The following is a 21287-nucleotide window of genomic DNA, read 5'->3' as shown; positions in this document are numbered from 1 at the left end:
TTAGAAATTAGTTGAACTCTCCCGAGTACTTCAGCAGCCGCAATAAACCAGTATACCCTAGATCTATTGAGCCTAGCAGAGACTAGTTAAACAACCTGAGACTAGATAGTATAAGAGTAAGATTAGGATCGGTTTTAGACTAAGAAGTTGCACGAATCTATCCGGCCGAAAATAGGATAGCGTGACGAGCAGACGGTGTACCCTATCCGAAATTACTCTATGAGTTATACACTTCGGTCCTTACTCATTAACAAAGTTCAACATATCCGGTGCTTTGTCAGCTATGGAACGGAGAATATGATCGCGCCGAAAAGTGTTGAATGCATTCGAAAAATCTATCTTGACAAATACGCTGCCATCAACTGCCTGCTCAACGGGATGTATGTGCACCTGCGTTGCATTCGTTTTTGCTGCCAGCGCTTAATTGAAAAGGAGCAAAGAACTCCTTGAACTTGTTCAGCATCCTTCGTGATACGCACTTGACTGCCAGACGTCGGAGCGTGTCACCTTTTGAAATAGGTCGTATCCCACCTGACTTTTTAGCAAGCGAAATCAGAGTACCAAAACAGTCTTGGTGAATGAAAGAAAATTCATAAGAAAGTTGACAAACGCACAGAGAGTTGTGGTCAGTTGGTTGCCAGCTTCGCTCGCCACTGAAATGATCGCGTCTTTCAGGCGTTGCGGGCGTATTCCGGCGGCCCCTAGCCCTTCCAGCTGAAAAAAAAGAGAATGCTGCAACAAAGTTATCCACCAAAAAAAACTAACCCGAGGAACTTTGGTTTTCAGAAGGCGACGGCGGGATGCTTCGTTTGCAGTTGATTCTTGCACTACAGAGTAGCTGGGACAAATGATCTTGACAGCATCTTCACATCTGTCTTGTCCAGCTTGGCTGTGATGAGCTTAGAAACGTCATTGCTCGAAGTAGTAGTTCGTGTGCCTACCTTGTGTTTGAGGTACTCGCCCCGGTTAAAACTGTCTATCTTTCGCTGCGCAGTGGTAGTCAGAGATTCTGTCACTCCCTTACCTGCACGTGGAGGTTTCTGCCAGCAGCATGATAGTAGAAGAAACAAACGGACACATGTTTTTTTATTCACCGTCATTTACTACTATGTTAAGGCAGTCAGAGAGTGTTATGGCAAAACTAAGTCATTGTTGCTTTAGGAACAAGTTTAAAACTAAGCACCGAAACTTGGCGATAAAAGCAATGAAGTCCATGGTGTGTTGAAAGACTCGAAATCAAACCCATGTTGCGGTTCTGGCTCTGCGAGTGGACTCTCGCCAGAGCCAGGACATCTCCTACTGCGTAGTCCGTAAACATGGAAAGTTTGATGAGGTTTCGTGCTGACGACCTTTCCAGACATCGTTGTTTCCTCTTGTTCTCCGTTCGCAGTCTGCAGCGGTTACAGAGAAAAGCGATGTTTTGCGCCAATTCATCAGCGGTGCCGAAGCAGACGGTGTGCAGCCAAGTGTCGCAATTGTCTTACTGGATCCATCATGTGTCGGGGGCACAGAAACTGGTTGTGGTATTAACAGTTTCAGATGAATGGGAGCCACCATGACGACACCTCGTCTCGACCCATAATCTGGATGTATTTTAAAAATGTATCATAAAAATTAGGCTTATATATATTAAATTATTATTTCTATCAGTTTCTTCAATTTTTTTCACTAGTTTTTCAGTTTTTGATAAGTTTTTGGTTTTATATTTCTGTTTTGCGAATTTTTTCTTTCGAACTTGTCCATTTTTTTTGATTTAGCTATGCTCATACATAGAGTACAATTTTAGTGTCTCGTAAATTGCTCGCGTGTTTTTTGGGCCCTTGTCTGCTTTGCTTCGAGCGTAAGCAGTTTTAGAGTGTTTATCTTTTGATCTATAATTTTTCACTTTAACTCAGGCCTATTAACGCCTGTACCGCATCTGCAAATGCTGCAAGGCTCATTAAAGTGTTCCTTGATCTTTGTGTGAAATGCCGGCCAGTTTGGACATATAAGGTGAAGTTGAATCCACAACAGGTGAACTTATATACCACTGTAGACCCCAGTTCACGTTCAAATGGTGTTTTCGGGAAAAGCAGGTATGATTTCACTTTCTTTGTTTTGAAAAAAAATTTAAGCTCCAGTTTTTTGCTGCAGCTCGGATGGCAGCATTTGCAATGGTTTGCCTCGATACTGTAACGTAAAAATAGGAGCTGCGTTTTTTCTGCAATGACTTTACTTTACCAAGCACTACCACATCTGACAAATTTTCCGGATATTGATTTTCCAACCATTGTTTTTTTTGGACCCAATGCCTTGTTAAACTTTTTCCAAGTCGAAGTACTCTTACGCACCTGATGAGCAGTCCTTCAATCACGTTCCTCTTTTTGCAAAGGTGCACGACTTCTGAAATTCAGTTTTGTACTAGTATCAGTGGGTTCCGGATAAAAAAATTAGGTGACCTTTTTCCTTGAGTTCACATTCACTTTCAAATCCAACAAGGCCAAGTTCTACTGATTATCTCTTTTCTCAAGAGAGGAATGTAAATTTGAGTGCAATTACCATTCACGGTTCCTACAATCAGCATACTTTAGAAAATCTCTAAAACCCATTTAAGATTGGTCATCTCCACATAATAACGGTGAGTTCGTTAGAATCATTCCAGATATACAAGAAGAAATTAAGTGTCGTGATCCATTTTTGTAGATTTAATGAGACAAACAGCTTAGAGAGTTTTTTTGAAGTTTTCGATTTATCGCGAGGAAGATTTATGATCTAGTGAAGTTTTGGTGAGTGAATTGTCAAAAAATATCACTTATTTGATTTCAAATTTCCAGATCCTTGAAAAATTTTGCTTAACCTTTCTAATTTAGTCGATCTGCAAGTCCAGAAGTGTCCAAACTGCAGTTTTTTTCGGAAATGATTTCTGCTAGCAAATTTTTTATTGCTTTTTGATGGTCTGATCTTGTAAAATGTAGACTTTTTGAGTTCAAAAGAACTGTTTTTTAGCATGAAGGACAAATATTGAGATAAAGTTATCAAAAACCTGAGACGTAAATTGTTTCTTTTTAAAGCTCAAGAAGCAGCAAATGGATCCGGTTCCTTTTGGTACCAAAAAATAGTAAACTTACCTAGCTTAGAAAGAAACTAAGTTTTGAGAATAATTACACATAGAAATAAATTTTTGAATTAAATAAAACGTAGGAAAAAGTTAAGTTAATCATCCGATATGAAGATAAATCCTTACCCGTTCAATGGAAGTTTTTTTTCGGAAAGATTTAAAAACCCTAAGAAAGAATAATAACTGTCAACTTAAACCAATTCAAGCTGTTTTGAACGAAAAGGAATTTTTCTTAAAATGGGTAGTTAACTCCTGAACGATAAGGAAGGTTGCTAGTTTGCGAGATAATCACCCTAATTTGGATCTGGATGGATGCAGGAATAACAAGAAAACTCTTCACTGTTGTTTTATTTTAACATAAAAGACTATGAAACCAGACGCGGAATGATAGCCAAAAACACTAAATCCGTAAGAGTTTTATTTTCTCGAACGCGGAAGGCTCCCATCTTCACCAAATCGAAAGGGTCGCAATCTTGACGGATCCTTATTTCACGGTCCTATATTGGAGGGTTCCTATTTCGTCAATCCAGAAGGATCTCTGTTCGATCGTACCCGGAGGAGTCCCTGAACGACTGTACACAAAATGTTACTTAATCTACCTTACCCGGACGGGTCCTTATTCGACCGCTCGCGGTGGGGTCCTCAATCGAACTTAGAAGTGGAGGTCCTTATTCGAACGCACCTGGAATGGTCATTATTCGACCGCACTCTCCTAATTTGACCGCTCTTGAATGTTCTTTGCAACTTCATGATTGGCAAACCTACAAGTAAACGCTTCCGCGCCAGGCGGATGCTCTCAATATGTCCCTCAAATGACAACCGTATGGGTAAACCGAAATGCGAAAGCATCCCGGATTCCTCGATTTAGCTTTTTAACCTATTCAAAACTAAAATTTTCCCTACTACAAAAAATAGGGACAATACAGGACCAAACAAAAACACAAAAAACCAAACAGAAAAAAAAAGATGTTTCTACGGTAAAGCCAGAAAACAAAATATAAACGAAGTATCCAAAAACTGTGAAAATCAAAAAAGTCATTGAAGAACACCTTCCAAGACAATATGAATATGCGATCCGATTTCCCTGTTTGTTGTTGTTTTTTGATATTTAATCCATATCAACCCTGACTGTTATGATCAACTGCAGTGGTTTCTTTTGTGCCTGTACTGTAGGAGTATCTGAAAAAATAAGCTTGATAACATGAAGTTTCAACTAATCCGGAGTGGGAAAGTGGTTGAAGAAAAACTTATCTAGCTATACGAGGAGGAGCAAGAAGTCTCATAAGGACTTTGCTTCAATTTCGAAACAAAAGTACGTTATCAGTCAGTGGGGGGCACGAGAGTGGCTGCGCTAAAGTGAAATCTCACCGAATTGCAAAATGCGGGCAGAGCAACTTAATTATGACATAGAATACTCCCAGATGGAAATATTTTTTTTATTACCTGTTTATACCATCAGAAAAAAATTTTATTTCATTTTTAGAACAAAGCAAAGGTCAACAGACCGATATAAGGGACAAATTTTTAATAGTTTGAAATCCTTCAGAGAAAGAGATGTGTTAAAAGTCTCTGAGTTTTTAACGATAAGAGGCGCTAATTCTTTAAGCTATATCGTAATTCAACAACAATAAATATGAGAATCACTTTTTTCCTTATCGCGATAAAAACTATTGAACTAGCGATGTTGTGCGACGAATCGCCAGAAGTTGTCGTCCGTTTTAAACCAACCTTCCAGGCCCTGCAAATTTTGTATTTAACAACCCTAACTTAACGAATTCACCAATTCGCGATGGTCCAAATTGCAAAGTTTGTTTTTGCAGTTTGTTTTCAGCTTAAACACTTTTTTTGCACTGATCTAGTAAATTTTACGTTTTGAGCTCAAACGAAAGTTTTTAAGCCTAAAGGACGACAACTGTGAAAGATTTTGCCGAAATCTTTGTCGGAGAAAGATGTCTGAGTTAGGACGAAAGACGTTTTGTTTTTTAGCTCAAGAAGCATCAAATGGATCCAGTTCACTACTGAGCCACCTGATTGGAAATTTTTTCAAAAAAATTAGAGTTGCACTATTTTTTCTGAAAAAAATAATTTTAGGTGATTTTTTCTTTACAAATTTCAGCAAATAGGACCGATTTGAAAACAGACTTTTCTTGGTTCAGTGAAAAATTTCTCTAAAAGATCTTAGAAATCTACGAAAAAACTTTAAAACCATATAAGGCATTTTAACACATATGAAGAGTTTATAAAACTTGCCACTTAGTTCCATAACGACAAAGAAAGTTGACAATAACCTTCTATGATACTAATACGAAACAAAATCTTTTGGAAGAGTAGTTGCCCTGAGGTTTCAGGTAAGCCTATTTCGGGCATCCCGAGTGCAAATAAGTAGAGGAGAAAACGGTGGTTACCATAGACGCTCACTTGAGGAAAAGCAACTGTTTTCAATTTTTTTCTGATCAAGGCCACACTAAGCCGCGAAAACTTTTCTTTAGAAACCCGTTCGAGTTTCAAACGAACAACAAATTAGTTGCCATATTTTTTTCGACATGATAAATTTCTTTTGCTTTTGTTTTCAAAAACTGATTACTAACTTTCTTTTTTTTACAATTAAATTATGCTAAATCCAAATCCAACAAGCTTTTGCTTCCCGTTGCCTACGATTTGTCTTTATACTGCGAGATCTATTTATAGGCAATTGGCAATTTATTCTTAGAACTTTATCGCGTTGTGTTAGCGTTTCTTATCTGTTTTCTGGAGTGTTGTTTCAATCACTAGGACTTGCATGTGCTATAGGATAATCAAATAGGACGAGCCTAGAAAAGTCAAAAAACACTAAATTGAGTGATAGCTCTACAAAATTCATACCAAAATGGGAGTGATCCTCAAGGAGTGACCTTTTGTATGGAGGAAACCAAAGCAGTTCAGAAACCAGAAGTCAAAAGGCCGAAGAAATAGTTGAAATAGCAGAAATAGGTCTGCATAACTCAGGACCTTCATCATTCACTGGACTCTGTGTACCTCTATTTCAAAGGTTGTTCGTATTTACTTAAGAAACAACGACGAGCAAATCTGTTTCTCTAGAACAGGGACATGACTTTGCGACTTCAAGCCAAACTCTAGACATGGAAAAGATGCCGGAGCTGTGCAACACCTCGATCGAGAAACCAGAATTTGCTAGTTCGCTGACAGATTTGTCGATGATGCAAGGAGCGCCGGAAAAGGAACTCCCAGAGATGTTAAAATTTTTCGGGAGTTTTTTTTTCTTTTTCGAGCGGTGGCTGATTATGAGATTGGCCCCCACGTGAAAGCCAATGTCAATGAGGAAAATGATAAAGAAGACGCCAGATAGATGATAAAGAAACTACATGTGACAACAGGAAGTGGCTCCTCAGACCAGCATGAGACGGTCACAACGATTTGTATAGATTCAAGTGGGGTGCAAAAATCAGGTGATTTTTTGGCAACAACCACTCCAAGTAACCATGCTAGGATGATCACAGCCTCAGGAACCAGGCCAGGGTTGAATTTGAGGGAGGTGGAAGCGGAATACGAAAGTCTTCAACACCGAAAAATGGGTACAAGTGTTGACAGGCACCAAATTTCCTGTCTTCGATAGAATGACACCACATCTCATGACACCCTTGGTTAATGATGGCATATCAGTGGTTGATGCCTTGACGAGGATCATGGATAGGATCGGAGAAAAAGAACAACAGGTTCAGTCAGGATGAGGGAATTAGAAAAAACCGTTCATTTGAAAGAGGAGAATTTGCGAGAAGAAGTAAATCGGAACCAGCAAGAAACCAGGCTGAAGGAGATACGCATAGAGAGGACAAAGGACAACCTGGCTAACGACTTGTCTCGACTGACCCGCTAAGCTGAACAGAAGGAGCAACGAGTCAAACGATTTGGAGTCAAAAGGAGTGTGCTCTCGAGACATTTGACAGAAGAACTGGAGCCATAATGGACAGGCTAGATGATCTCATGAACGCTGAAAACAGACCACAAAGCAGAACAATCAGCTTAAGGGATCAGGAATAGCCAGAAAAGACTCAACAGCGATTCTGGTAGACAGGATGTTTCAGAGCCTCCAATGGCCAAACCGTATGCTGCATGTTCAGGATACCACAGCAATAGCACCAGCCCATTCCTTTTACGATTGTCCTGAACCAATGAACGCAGGAAAAAACTTAAAAGAAATTTCATAAAACGAGATGTCACAAGGATAAACGGGATCGTTGTACTGATACACGAATAGAGGTGATAAGGCGGCATTTCCGAGAGGAGAACTTGTCAGAAAGACAGGAGTGCAACGTGCTTACCAGTATTTGTGAAGAGACAGTCCTGAATTGTGTGATCGCAAATGAGCAGTATCACTGGGGCATCACGGAACAGATGTTTGAAAATTTGTTGAATCCATCTGCTTCAGTAGTGCAGGGGCATCAAACAAGAATGAGTTTCGAGGAGAAGCGATGGCAACTAGAAGAAGAGACGATAGATAAGTTCTAGCATTACCTGAAGATGCAAAGACGCGAAACCAGTCAGACGAACCAAACAGTAGAATGAACGAAACCGTGGATACAAAATTCATTGATGGTGTAAGAGTGACGAGCCTAAAACCATGCTGGCAACTCGCTATACACCTCTATTTTCCAGTTTTCCGACACCGGACAAGTTGAGGCTGAACTCAAAAGAATACTTATTTCTCAAAGAACATCTCATAGGTTTTCTTTTGAATTCAGCCTCAACTTTTCCGGTTTCGGAAAACTGGAAAAGATAGGTGTATAGCAAGTTGCCAGCATGGTTTTAGGCTCGTCACTCTTACAACGTCAATTGTTTCCACTGTTTGGTTCATACTATTGCATATATAGCAAAAACAACTTTTTGAATTTTTAATATTGGGTCTGCAAACCAGGTCAACAAATGGTATAAACAGAGTTATGACATGGACAAGAGATGCTTTTGTGCAAATTGCAGTTTCACGTATCATCTTGTATCAGCAGGCCTAACCTGCGAACAAGGTTTGAATACAATCGGTTTTGCCTGGAAGATACCTCAGACAAGGAAGTTGTAGATTTTTTAAGGGAATAATTGCCAAATTTGGTGCCAGTGGCTAATTTTGCAAACTGAAAGGGCAATTTAAATCTGGCCGTCGGCAGTTTTTGGGGTTGCACTTGCGGACATCAAGCTTCCAAGGCATGAAGAGGTTTTATTAGGTGTTAAGGCCAGCGAGGCACCCTTGATGAGTGAGGCAGAAGCCAGAAAGAAGGAAAAGCATCAAAAGCTAGCCACAAAGCAGATGCAAACGTGAAAGCGGAAACCTAGAACAATGTTCAACAAGAGTTGTCAACCAGACAGAATGAGCAGAAGGTCAAACTGGAGCTAGATAATGAGAGTCTGCTGGATCAACTCAACGAGAAGGTGGTTTTTTCGAGGCCTCATTGGTAAAAAAACGCCAATGCATCGAGTAGTTTCAGCATGAAGCTAAATGCCAACACCTGTCACACGTTCCGTTTGATGCCTCAGGTTGCAAGATACACTCAATAATCCCGATGGTGGGACATCAGATGATCAGGATCCTGAATGCGCCAGCATGTTTCACTATGATGCAACTTGGCATTTATGCGGATTAACTGAAGCAAACAGAATACAGAACCAGTTCGGAGGCTGTGCGAGCTCTGTTGGTTACAGCTGTCATCCAGGCTATGGAACTTAATGGGCGTTACGTGGAGGTTATGGACAATACCAATTGATAAACAACGTAGATATAATCATTATCTACACCATGACTTTTGTCACAACTGACAACGCCCAAACTTGACAGATATACAAGGGTCAATAGGAATCGACGCTCAGAAGAAAAGGACTCGATACCAGGATGAAACAAGATGCATCACATATAGGCTACGAAGCAGATGAGGCTGCAGACCTGCTTAACGAAGACAGCAAGAAGTTAGGAGTAGCGGGTCTCCCAGATACATGAGCAGTGGTCAGTGTAAAATTGATCAAGATGTGAGAAAGACTGAGTTTCACCAGTGAAGATATGATACTAAGGAATCTGAGGCTGTCAGCTGCGAATCGTGGAGCAGTCTATGCTAATCAAGACATGTAAGAGAATGTGTTTCACCAGTGAATATGTGATACCCAGGTACCTGAGAGTAGCGGCTGCTAGCAGTGGAGGAGCCATCTAGGTAGCAGGGAACTCCAATTAAAAATCTTCTAGATATTTTGAAGGAAGCTTCAAATGAGTTTTCTTGTGGTAGAGAATCTAGACAATTTCATCAGTTCATTTAGAACGCGACTTTTTTCCGGTTTTTTGACTTTACAATCGACCTGAAAAGAAGATGATACGAATAAGAAACCCAGTACTAAGTAAAACGACCTAAAAGAAAGAAAATAACGGATGAAAATCAGATACCATTTTTGCTAGATTTGCAAGATTGGTACATTTTGGTGAGCTAAAACCTAAGCAGGTAGTCATAGCGATTTATGTTATGAGAAACTTAAACGCATTATGCGACGAAACAGACTTTTTGGTACCCACTCTAACATTCAAAGTTCAATTTTTTTACGCCGCAGCTTTTCCGTCACACGAAGAGGAGCGTGTGTGGGTGTGTCAATGAACGCATTCGATACACAGATTGGTTTCGATTCAACGTGAAACAAATTGGTTTCGATTCAACGTGAAACGTGAGACAATTTTTTTCTATGAAGTCTGAGACAGATTATGGCTTGTCAGTTAACTCAAAATTTCGGGATCGCGTATCGTCATATGAACTAAAGGTTAAAAACGCTGCTTCAACAACAAAAAAGAGCATATAGGAGAAAAAATAGGAGATATTGAGTTTGTGGTCTTTAAGCAGATTTGATTTTCAAATCGACCGCATTCATTTTTCGATGCTAGAAGCGGACATATGTCGTTGTAAAGGTTATCTTAATTAATTTTTGTGGAAAAATATGCTGTTCCAATCAGGGAGGGAGCAAAGCGCGTGACATCTAATGGTCAGAAACATGCGCTGCAGGGATAGAAGTTCTGCTCGACTAAGACTTGATTGAGCTCTCGAAGCTGCCTTGGGCTTGTTGGATTGTCATGGCCGAGATAAAAATGACGACAGTTGAAATTATTTTGCTTGCTCAACAGTGGGGCAAAAAAAAAGACTTTTGTCCTTCATCACGAATAGACCAAACCTGTTTTATTTCAATTCGGATATTCGATAGTTTTTACCACCCTGGACGTTGATTCTGCCCTTCGGTATGTACCACTGATATGACATGATTAGGGGAAGATGGGTTTTGATTGTGAGTTGGGTTTGTACTAGCGGAAGAGGATTCCTTTCGGCCTGGGCAAGGCGACAGTGATCTTTCAACGACTGATGTGTCAGGCTTCAATCAGCTTAACGAAGAAGAACGGAAACTCCGTGATCTTTCGTGTCGAAGACGTGCTGATGGCGACACATACCTTGGCAGATCATATTGATAGGCTGGATTAACTCCTCAATTGCACGAAAAATTGCAGGCTTGGAGTGGGAACCCTCTAAGTGCGAAATCTCCAGGTACACAACATGGACAGGATGATTGACAATTACGGCGAGAGGCCCGATCCTGATGCGATGGAAGTCGTACTGTTGTATGAAAAAATCTCAAAACAAACACACATTTGAGGAGTATTCAGGATTTGAGAATTACTGCAGATAGTTTTCGAGGGGATAAGCAGACGAGGTCTATCCAATGCGTCAATGGATGCGCAACAAAGGGAAGAAGTTCGAATGGAATAATAAGACTCAAGATTCCTTTGAAACGTAAAAAAAGATTTGTGGGAGGCACCAGTATTAGGCATGTCTACCAAAATGGGCATGAATGTCTACAATACTGATACCCCAGTTTTTGTCATTTCGAGAATTCAGCACCAGGAACAAGAGTGGAATGAAAGAATCTATGGAAAAAAGTATTGGGTGACACAGAGATGAAACATGGTGCAACAAAGACTCTTTGCAGTAAGCACTTTTGTCGAGAAATACCGAGCATACCTGGAAATGCTCCATATAAGTTACGAGTAAACAACCGAGCCTGATATTGGTTGATGACGTACTCATAAGACCAACGTTACAATGGTCGTTGATAGTCCGCTTAGATAGTTATAAAATTATAATCGAGTACAAGATGACTGACAAGCACCAGAACGCTGACAAACTCATCCAAAAGGCAGAAACTATTGGAGTTAAAACAAGTGAGGTGGCTAGATACGTCAGGACACCCCATAACGGGACATGTGTACAAAAAAAAACGGTGAAAATGCAGTTGAGATCAAAATCCTGTCCGTAGCGAATCTGTACCGTCGTTCTAGCTTGGTCAAATAGGAGCTTATTCGCATGAACAGCAATAGCCTTTCCTTTCTACACAAAACGATGATAGTCATACCAGAGGGTATGCGGATGCCTGGCAAATTGCTGTTAAGGGAGTTAACCAGAGTCGGTGTAGAATGGATGGCGGCGATAAACTCCAGGACGGCCAGGGAGAAGGTACGGATCAAAGTCATTACGGCTCAAGTATCAAGAGAACGGGAGGCATTGTAGCACGGTAGTTCGGCAATTGGTATCCTCTATTCTTCGAAAGCATTTGATAAATGGGACAAGAGATCCCGGGTCGAGATCCCGCTCAAAAACCGCTCAAGATATTAGCGGTTTGAGCGGTTTTTCAGCATGATTTGAGCGGTTTGAGCGATTTGGGCGGTTTGAGCGGTTTTTTTGGAAAAACCGCTCAAACCGCTCAAATCTTGCTTAAAAAACCGCTCAAATCATGCGCGGTTTTTGAGCGTTTTTTTTCTAGATAAACCGCTCAAAAACCGCTCAAATCTTGCTTCGAATTAGGTGAAAAATCTCGTCTCGGGATGCCATTTGGAACAATTCATGGGCGTATTCCCAGCACCCAGTGGAAGCTTCCTGCCTACCTCATGGAGAAGACTCGTGTCATAATGTCATACCTGTGAGTTATAGGCACCCAATGACATATATATCTAGAAATGTTTCAACTACTAATTTCAAGAAAATCATAGGATCTTAGGACTCTCCAATAATTGACATGTGCCCTACTGACGTCAAAATTGACCTCCACGGGAACAAATTTGCGTGGCAAGGTGAGCAATTGCTTACTTGTAAATGTAAACAACTGGAACTGTAGGTTTTGTCGTGGTGCAGAACAGTACTTCTAGAACAGACATTTAGGCTTGGCGTTTCTACCATTTGTGGATGAAAGACGTCCAGAACGACTTCCACAAACGTCCACAGAGGAACGTTCACAAACATCCAGTGAGATGGAATACATATGGTGGTGATAATATCTTCTTCTCCCATATGCACCCGGCATTTACATTCATCAAGACACCTTCTACGAGAGATTCAACCCACAGACAGCCAACTAAGTTGAACAGGTGAGCAAAAATGTTTACCACAAACAATGTTTTTGTGAAGGTATTCGATAGTCTATAATTTCTGTAATGTTACCAAACGGCCGTAAAAAATAAGACAAATGATCAAGCGTGATGATTTGGGTTTTATCCGTATTTGAAAAAAAAAATCAAATGATGCACATGTTGAAATTGAGTTGCTTTCTCCCCGTTTGATTAGAGAGGGCGAGAGTGGCGAGACTCATGGGGAGACGGTCATGTGCAACCACTTGAAGAGGCTGCATCTTAAGACTCGGAGAAAAAATTTTATCTTGAGAATTGAACAGTGGATGAAACAAGGGGCATTACCCGACACACAAGATTTTGGGAATTTAGATGGACCAACAAATAATAGCCGAACCGGCTATCCACCCAATATTCTTAAGGATTAGGGCCTAGGGCTTGGACAGATAGATACATCAGGATCCTGACGGTGATCGCAACCTGTCTTCAAGCGAAAAGATTCTGGATAACTGAGCCATTAATCTGGGAAAAATAGCAGTGCCAAAATTCTGTAGGGGTGACAAAACTCAAATAATTGTTGAAAAAAGACCATCAGAACTTTTGCATAACATCCAGTGGTTATAATCAGGTCCTGGTTATGATCGATCACTTCACAAATTTTGCAGAAAGCCTCAGCTGTAGAAACTTGTGATCATCTTAGCATCCTCTGACTTTGGTGCAGATTAAGAGAGTCTTAGACTCATGTCAACGCCTGTGATCGACCGAGTCGGTATCTTCAGGTACCTTCATTTGCATCCTCTCAGTTCTTCCAGCATCTCCATAAACTTCACTCGCAATTTAGTCTGTACTGGTCGTGTGGCTCTGAATTCACATCATTCCAGAGGTCCGCTGAAACTTCTGGCTTCCTTGATGCAGCAAACCTATGCTTGTACGCTCCATTCATCTGGTAATATGAATTCACATTAAGATTGGAAGGCATAGCCTTCCACCTTAAAAAACGCGGTTCCATCTTCGCACTCCATCTACTGAATATTTCATCAACTTCTCGCTTTGCTCACTTTCTGGGGCAATGAGTGGTGAGATTACACCCACTAACATCATTCGAATTAAAGGATGTCAGCGACACACTGCAGGTAAGTTGCCATATTTTAAGAATTCTTTTCACTTAAGCATAAAGCGTAGGTTTCTGGCCACGCGAAGACCCTCGTGGTGTTTATCGCAGTTCTGTCAACAGGGCGTAGGCTCCGGAATTTAGTTTTGTCACAGGCCAGGTATTCACCGTCTATTTGGCACTTGAAGCTATTATTGAACTCCAATTACGTCAAGCCAGGTACCGATATCTTTCCGATAGCATATCGTCGCTAGACATTCCTCTGAGCTTTTATTCTTTTTACACAGGTGAAAACTGAACAATCCACCAGAGAAACTGGTTTGAAATATAGCACTGAAATTTTATATGCGCTGGACATTGGGGAATGTGTGTACGAATGTTTGTACGACCGCGTCCGTACACTAACTTTTCAAATTCTCTCAAGCCGGAGATCAAGACAAGCGGGTAGATCCTCATAATCAAATCTGGACCAAACAAAATTGGCTATCCTCCTGATTTCTCTAGTCTTATTCATTGGTTACGATTTTATCTTCCCCTGTCAAACATCAATTTTAGGGCAACAAGCGTTGGAGCAGCAACATCAACCAACCCTTCATTTCCCAGTAAGAATCAATTTCCAATTAAGCGTTGAAATCTCGTTTTGATTCCAGCAGCTGCTCGTGTTACCTCAACCATGTAAAACGTTTCCCACTTGATGGTAACCCGGGTTGACCAAAACTTCTTATCATACAATTTCCATATATGAGAAACTTCTTGTCATACAATTTCATACAATTCCATACGTACAGAAAATTGTATGAAAACTCTATGATAAGCATTTTTCCATATATGAAAATTGTATGATAGGTGTTTTCCCATAAACCAAAAACTTTGATTTTTTCTTTCTTAATTTAGTTTCTGAAAATTTTTTTGTTGTGTTTGCAACCGAACACGAGTGACAAAGACCTTGGTTACTCAAAACACCGAAGGTTGGACGGTCTTACATTTACAATGCATAGAGAACGACCTGAATTTGGCTCTCTTTCACAATTGATATAACAAAAGAAACAAACTTTTATTTTTTGGCAAAATTTTTTAATGATGATTATTTTAAATTTTTGAATTTTCAATTTATCAAACATTGATCAAGGCATATATTAATACTCCATGCAAAAGAAATAGGAATTTTCACCGTTTTTGAAAAAAAAAAATTAGGTGAAAAGAAAATAAAAGCCAATTTTATCGCATCTAGGACTACGTTATGAACACAAAATATTAAATTTCGCATGCAAAAAAAATTTTCGAAAAATGTTTGTTTGCGTACGAAATTCGATTTGCCGTTGAAAAAAAAAAAAATTTTGGGCCAAATTTTCAAAATTACTTGAAAAATTTTTTGTGTCGCCATCAAAAAAATGCCAATCATACAATTTCCATATATAGGAATTGTATGATAAGCATTTTTTTCAAAAAACGAAAACCTCAGTTTTTTTATCACCAGATTGTTTTATTTGAATCAAACAGCCACAGAAATAAGTTTATACCAGTTTTCAACCATTTTTAGAAAATGTATGAAAATTGTATGACAAGCATTTTTCCACACACTTGATGTATGGAATTGCATGGTAAGCATTTTCGGTGTATGGAGGTCAACCCGGGAAGTCATGGCGATTAAGGTCACGATTGCATCCAATCATAATTCTGCAATTCAATCAGTGAGGGGGATAACTGGTCTTTAAACTAAATTTTCAGGCTCACATTTCATGCCCAGGGTCATGCTTTTCTGATATCTTAGCAGAGTTGGCTTTTAACCGCTTCGAGGCTACAGGGTAACAAGTGGTCAGAAACGAGGGCGTCCAGCCCACTCTTAGTCTAACGAGAATCAAGTTCGATCGTACTGCGAGTATGTTGTTTTGGAACTGTTCCATTGACATCGTGTTTACATCTTGCATCAATTGCAACAAAATGCCTGCAACATAGTGCATAACCTTGCTGCGCTATTAATAGGATATAATGGCTTTTCAGTATGAAAAAAATTCTCCAGCAGTATACCCCGGGTTGAGGTGCTTGAGTTATGTTTCGATTTTCTCGATGAAATTTCGGTGTTTCGACTCTCTCGACCAGATTTTGTTTGAAATGAATATTTTCATGCGGGATATTTTGAAGATTTTTTATGACTACTTTGAAGATTTTCTTTGAATTGGATGCTTTATGCGGAACTATTTTTCATAGTTCATACATAATTGGGGTGGACATTCGATGGTAGGTCACTTGACGGTAGTGTGGATTGAACGGTTCATGATACGTTTCGACTACATGCTCGTCATCTAGGTACAACTTGACTTTTTTTGTTCCGGCTAGTATCAGCGTCTGAGGTTGATATGTTATCGCCAAAAGAGCCTTTAGACCGGTCAGCTTTTGGTCTTCTGACATGATGAATGATCTTCTGTAAAAACTTGTGTACTATACGCGGAATGTGTCTTTTATATAATTGTAAGCTAGAAAGAAAGTGTTTTCTTTTTTTTGGAAATGCTTTTGAAAAGCCCATTTCTAGAGCACAGCGCTTTGCTGAATGTTTTGTAAATTAAAAACTTCGGGAAATGACAACAGCTATTTCAATTATTTGTTTAGTCACAAAAACCATAACACATTTAGACGTGTTGCGTTTAAGCGTGTTGCCTATAATGATTTTCGAAAACTGCTGGCTAGGTTTGGCAAGGTCTGACTATAACTGTTCATTGTTTGTTCTCCGTCCATCAAATTTATCAGCAGACTGATCTTTTTCGAAAATTTAAAACCACACTGCTCATCAACTTACTGACACGATCTTAGAAACTTGATGAACTGTTTTTTTTATCGGTCAGCTGTTGATCATTCGGAATAAGCTGGATTGCTTTTCTTAATTGGATGTCATAAAAGAAATCGAATAAATTGAGAAAGAAATTGAGTGTGCGGCGTTTCTTCTCCGAGTATGATATACGAAGTGTTTGTTTTTATATTTAACAAATAAAAAAAACTGCAGTTTTTTTATGCTAACCTTTTTATGCAAGGCTTCTTAGCTCAATCTTTCCTCGCGGAATCTTTGACTTTTTCCATTCATACTTGCGGCTTGTTTCTTGTCGATTCTTTAAGGTTGTTCAAAAAAAAACGAAAAAAGTAAATTAAATAATTATTTTGTGATATCTCCTCTGTAAAAGAAGGGGTGGAAAGTTAATGCATCTAATTCGTGACCTTAACTTTCCACCAAGGGAGCGCAAAAATACTTCAGTTATTTGTTTGAGATTTCTTGCTGTTTGAACTCGCCGTTTAAAAACAATCTAATGCCGGTTGCTGCTTTTTGAACAGATAAAACAAAATACACATTGGTGTCAGTGAACTATCATTGATTTTTTTTGAGGCGCTAATTGAATTATGAACACAATTGAGTATATACCATTCAGAAAAGCCTAATAACCCACAGAAAAAATACCATTTAGATCACATCATAACCCAATTAACTTTACGGAAAGTTTAAATCAATCTATGATTAAACCTTTTGGCCATCTTGGAGGCGGTTTTCAGATTTTTTTTCAGGATTTAAACTGAAGGTCAAAAAATTTGACGATTATCAGAAATTGAACTGAATGTCAAAAAACTTGGCCGAATAACTTTGAAAGTCAAGATGTTTCTGTAAAAAGAACAAGAAAATGTACCACGTAGGATGTTTAGCAGATCATATATGTCACATTCAAACTCAAATCAAGAGGCCTTGTGTTAATTTCATTATTCAATAATTTCAATAGAAATTGATCTGATTTTCGAAGAAAATGGATATTTATGCTCGGTGTGTTTTTTTATTCAGACAGTTTTCGCCGATCGAAAAAATAGTTTTCGACAAAATTTTCTTTACCCCATTAAAGATATCAACTTCCTGAGTTCAAATTGAAAATGATATCTTACCTCCGATTTTTATTGTAACTTTCTGGGCTTGCGAATTGCCAAACAGCCATTTTCTGGACTAAATTATGCGCTACTTGAAGAAATTATTCATGCAGACGAAAGCGTAAAAACAATTGCTTATGCTTCAAAAATTATCCGCACATAAAACCGTTCCAATTGATTTTGGGCTACCTGCATCTAAGTTTAGGCGTAAGTAATCGAATATAACGGAATATTATGATGATTTTTTGACATTTATAGTTGATTAAAATTACCAGCAATAGGAATTTAAAGGATTTTTGATTGCTTATTATCGTGGTATTTTCCTATAGATTATTATCTCATATAATCAATTATTTGTTATTGTAGTTTATACAAAAAAATCCTTAAATCAATTATTATGATTTATAACCAATTATAATCGATTTCATTCTCATATTTTACAAAAATTGTATTACAGCAAAACAACGTTCGATGTATCTTATGGGTTAATAAATTTTCGGCTATGACAAAACCTCTAGAAGCGAGATCTTTTGTCACACTTTGGTTCATCTGATGTTTTGTTGATGTTTTGTTGGTTAAAAAAGCTTTAAATATACATCATGAAACAACTCTAATGGGGAAGAAATGAGAAAAAAGGTAATAATTTGAATTGAGGTGAAAATTTGAAAAACAATTTCTCATTTTTCACTGGAACCAACATCTACAAAAATCATAAAATGTAAGCAACTTAGATTCAACTTCGAAGATAAAATGGGCAAGCAAAAGAGATTATAATGTGTTTTTGAGCAAAACTCATGCCATGAAAATTGGGATAAAAATAATGGATTATAATCTATTTAAATTATATTATAAATGATAATAACTCTTCTAATGATAATAATTATATTATAAATGATAATAACTATATTATAAATGATAATAACTAGGTTGTTAGGCTAGTTAATCGGTGTATTAGTTTTGTACGACTCAAAAGTTCCCACTTTGATTTTGTCCAAAATTGATGGATTTTCAATTTTTTCCTTTCTCGAAAAACTATTCGATGTGAATTAAGGGACAGTCGGAACATTTCAGGTCTTGTTGTTTAGCAACAGATAACCAGTTTTAGCCTACGCTACTGCCAATGCAAAAAGCATATATACTTTCGCAGAGAACCAGATAGCAGGAGCTGTTTTCGTCTTAAAAAGCAATTCATTCGCTTCACCATCAAAAATCGAGCAGAAAAAAGGAAGCCACTGAATTGACTTCACGGACAAAAAATCATTTTCTATGATTTCTGTTAACTTTTCATTTGCCATCGGATTTTATAGAGAAACGCCCCATAAAATTTTTTGAAGTTGAAGTTACTGACGCGATAGCACAATTTCGTACTCGATTGAGAAGCTAGCTTGGCATTATAATGAATTTCCTCTTAAAATATTTTCAGACCGAGCGAAAGTCATCTGGCCTGATTATTGGCGTAGTTAATTGGCGTGAAATATTTGCCAAAAATTGGTGAACAGCTTCTGGCATGAAGAATTGTCTATTGGTAAGCATCTCAGTCGTGATCTGTATATAGAAATCCTTTACAGAAATTACCAAATTGTTGTGAGAATTATTTTTGTTCCAGATGTTTCGCAAGTATTATGGCAAAGTGTGCTCGGTCCATTGGTTTTGATAAATGGAAAACCTCTCGAAAATGCTTTGTTAGCCTGTGATCTTTTCCGAAATGTTAAGGGGGTTTTAAGATTGTCATATCGGCCATCTTGGGACAGCTAACGCGCGATATAATTCGCGCTATTAACACATTAGCGGAGATTTAATCAGTCTTGTAAATCATTCTTCTTGGTTGAAGCAGGCTTTTTGCAATAATTGAATTGTTGTTAAAAGCAGAGTCTCTTATTTTGTACTTTATTTGGCGTGTGTGGGGATAGTTTTTACAAAAATCTCAAAAAAAAATCATTTTTGGCTGCTCCATAGGCCTTAAAAGACTGTCGGAACACTCAGGCCTTCGCTTTGATACGAGCAGTCTTGTTCCTTATTTTAGTGTTTTACCGGTTATTAGAATTATGAAAACATCCTCTTAGAAAAACTGCTCAGGTACACGGCAAAACTTTTTAAAAAATTCTCAAAAAGTCTGCTCGTATCAAGGCGAAGCCGCCCTGAATGTTCCGACTGCCTTATAAGGTCTATTCAGCTGTAGTAACATGAAAAAAAACAAATTTCTTAAAACAAAACTATTTTTTTTTCGTATTGAGTTTTTTTAAATGAAAATCATCCCCCCATCCGCGCCATATAAATTACGAAGTGATGCTTTTTGCGTTAGTAGCGCGAAATTTATTGTGCGTTAATTGTCCAAAATTGGTTAAAATGTTAATCTTTACACCACCATAACTTAACGAAAAATGGTTACAGAATGTTTTTTCAAATTTAAGCTCAGAAAACTGTCAAAAATTGCTAATAAAAAGTCGAAGTATGGCTGAAGATAAAACCACCCGAGCACAAATATTCCGTTACTTTTGTAAGGAAAGTCCAAACAATAATTGTAATCAGCAACAAGAGCGAAGCGTGTGCTTTTTCTGATATTGATAAATGATATGATATAATGCCTGCTGGGTTAGCGTCGTAGAGCAAACTAGATTTCTTTCAGTATAGAGCTCAGTTCCACTTTCCCCGTTTTTCAAACTTTACAATTTCACAGCTGTTTCTCGTGTAATAACGGCTACAGGCATAAATTTAACATGTAAATCTTGAAATAAAATTTATTCACAACTGTTACTTTGTTCAAGATGCCAAGTTTTATTGCAATATGGCAACTTCAAATTAGTTTTCAAAAAATTATTCAGTTTTATTATAACAAGGGGATAGATATGTTAAAACTTGGATTTACCCTTCCGAATCTAGTAATCATATGTCTACACAAATCTACAACTTACAAGTTTTGGGGATAAAAAAGAGCCCAGCAGAGTTTTTAGCAATGTTGACAAATGCAGACCAGTAACATCATAAGCACTTAAGCAACTATGGTTCATCTGTGTCCATAGTTTCATTTCAGCATAACTTTATATATTGTTCAGTGATCAGAAAAAACATATCATCAAAAGTTTATCAAGAAAAAAGAGATAAATTTAGAAATTTTGCTGTTCAATTTGTTTATACCCTTTGATAGAACTATGCACTTTTTGAGTTTACTGAGAAAAATTCAACACTCTATCCGTGGGCATAGGGAAAAACATCCCGAGGTAAATGGGTAGTTAGAAAGGGAAATGACAAATGTTCGGGTTTTTCTGATTATTGACTCACCAATGCTCTATAACTTCGACTTTTAGTTGTAACTTGCAATAAAAAGTGGCAGCGTGAGCAATTTAACAAAACTTTAGATTTTTTCCATGCAAGTTACCGTATGACGCAATTTCCAACAACCTGATATTAAAATTTTACGCCAGTGCCCTGAAACTGAAAGAGAGCCACGAAAAGCCCCAATTATCATTGTGTCAGAACGTTTTGAATCAGTACAGTAACAGCACTGCGAGATTTAGCACTTAAATTTTCATGAATTTTTACAGACACGTGATTTTAGCGGAAACTTTCATAATAATGTTCATCTATGTTTGTAACAAAAATTAGGTTTGTAAAAAAATTAAACTGAATTTCAAAATGAGTTGTAGGCTTTTCGAAACAGTTCGTCAAAACTTGTATTGTTTTGGCTCGTAGCTATTGGCTTGGTGGGCTCATTTAATGCTCGACGAAAAAAAGTTTTGAAAATCAACGCTTACCAGAAATCCATTTTTTTGGAGTTACCT

At 38.2% G+C, this 21287-nt stretch overlaps 1 protein-coding gene across 1 annotated transcript in view; it reads right to left on the bottom strand.

Annotated features, from left to right (window-relative positions):
- Positions 1-21287, bottom strand: part of LOC134855374 (cleavage and polyadenylation specificity factor subunit 2-like) — a 372284-nt gene that overhangs the window by 78803 nt on the left and 272194 nt on the right. The gene's annotated exons all lie outside the window — the stretch shown is intronic.

The sequence above is a fragment of the Symsagittifera roscoffensis genome, chromosome 10, assembly GCF_963678635.1.
Source record: "Symsagittifera roscoffensis chromosome 10, txSymRosc1.1, whole genome shotgun sequence".
In the NCBI taxonomy this organism is placed as follows: domain Eukaryota; kingdom Metazoa; phylum Xenacoelomorpha; order Acoela; family Convolutidae; genus Symsagittifera; species Symsagittifera roscoffensis.
This window is presented reverse-complemented; position numbering and strand designations above follow the sequence as displayed.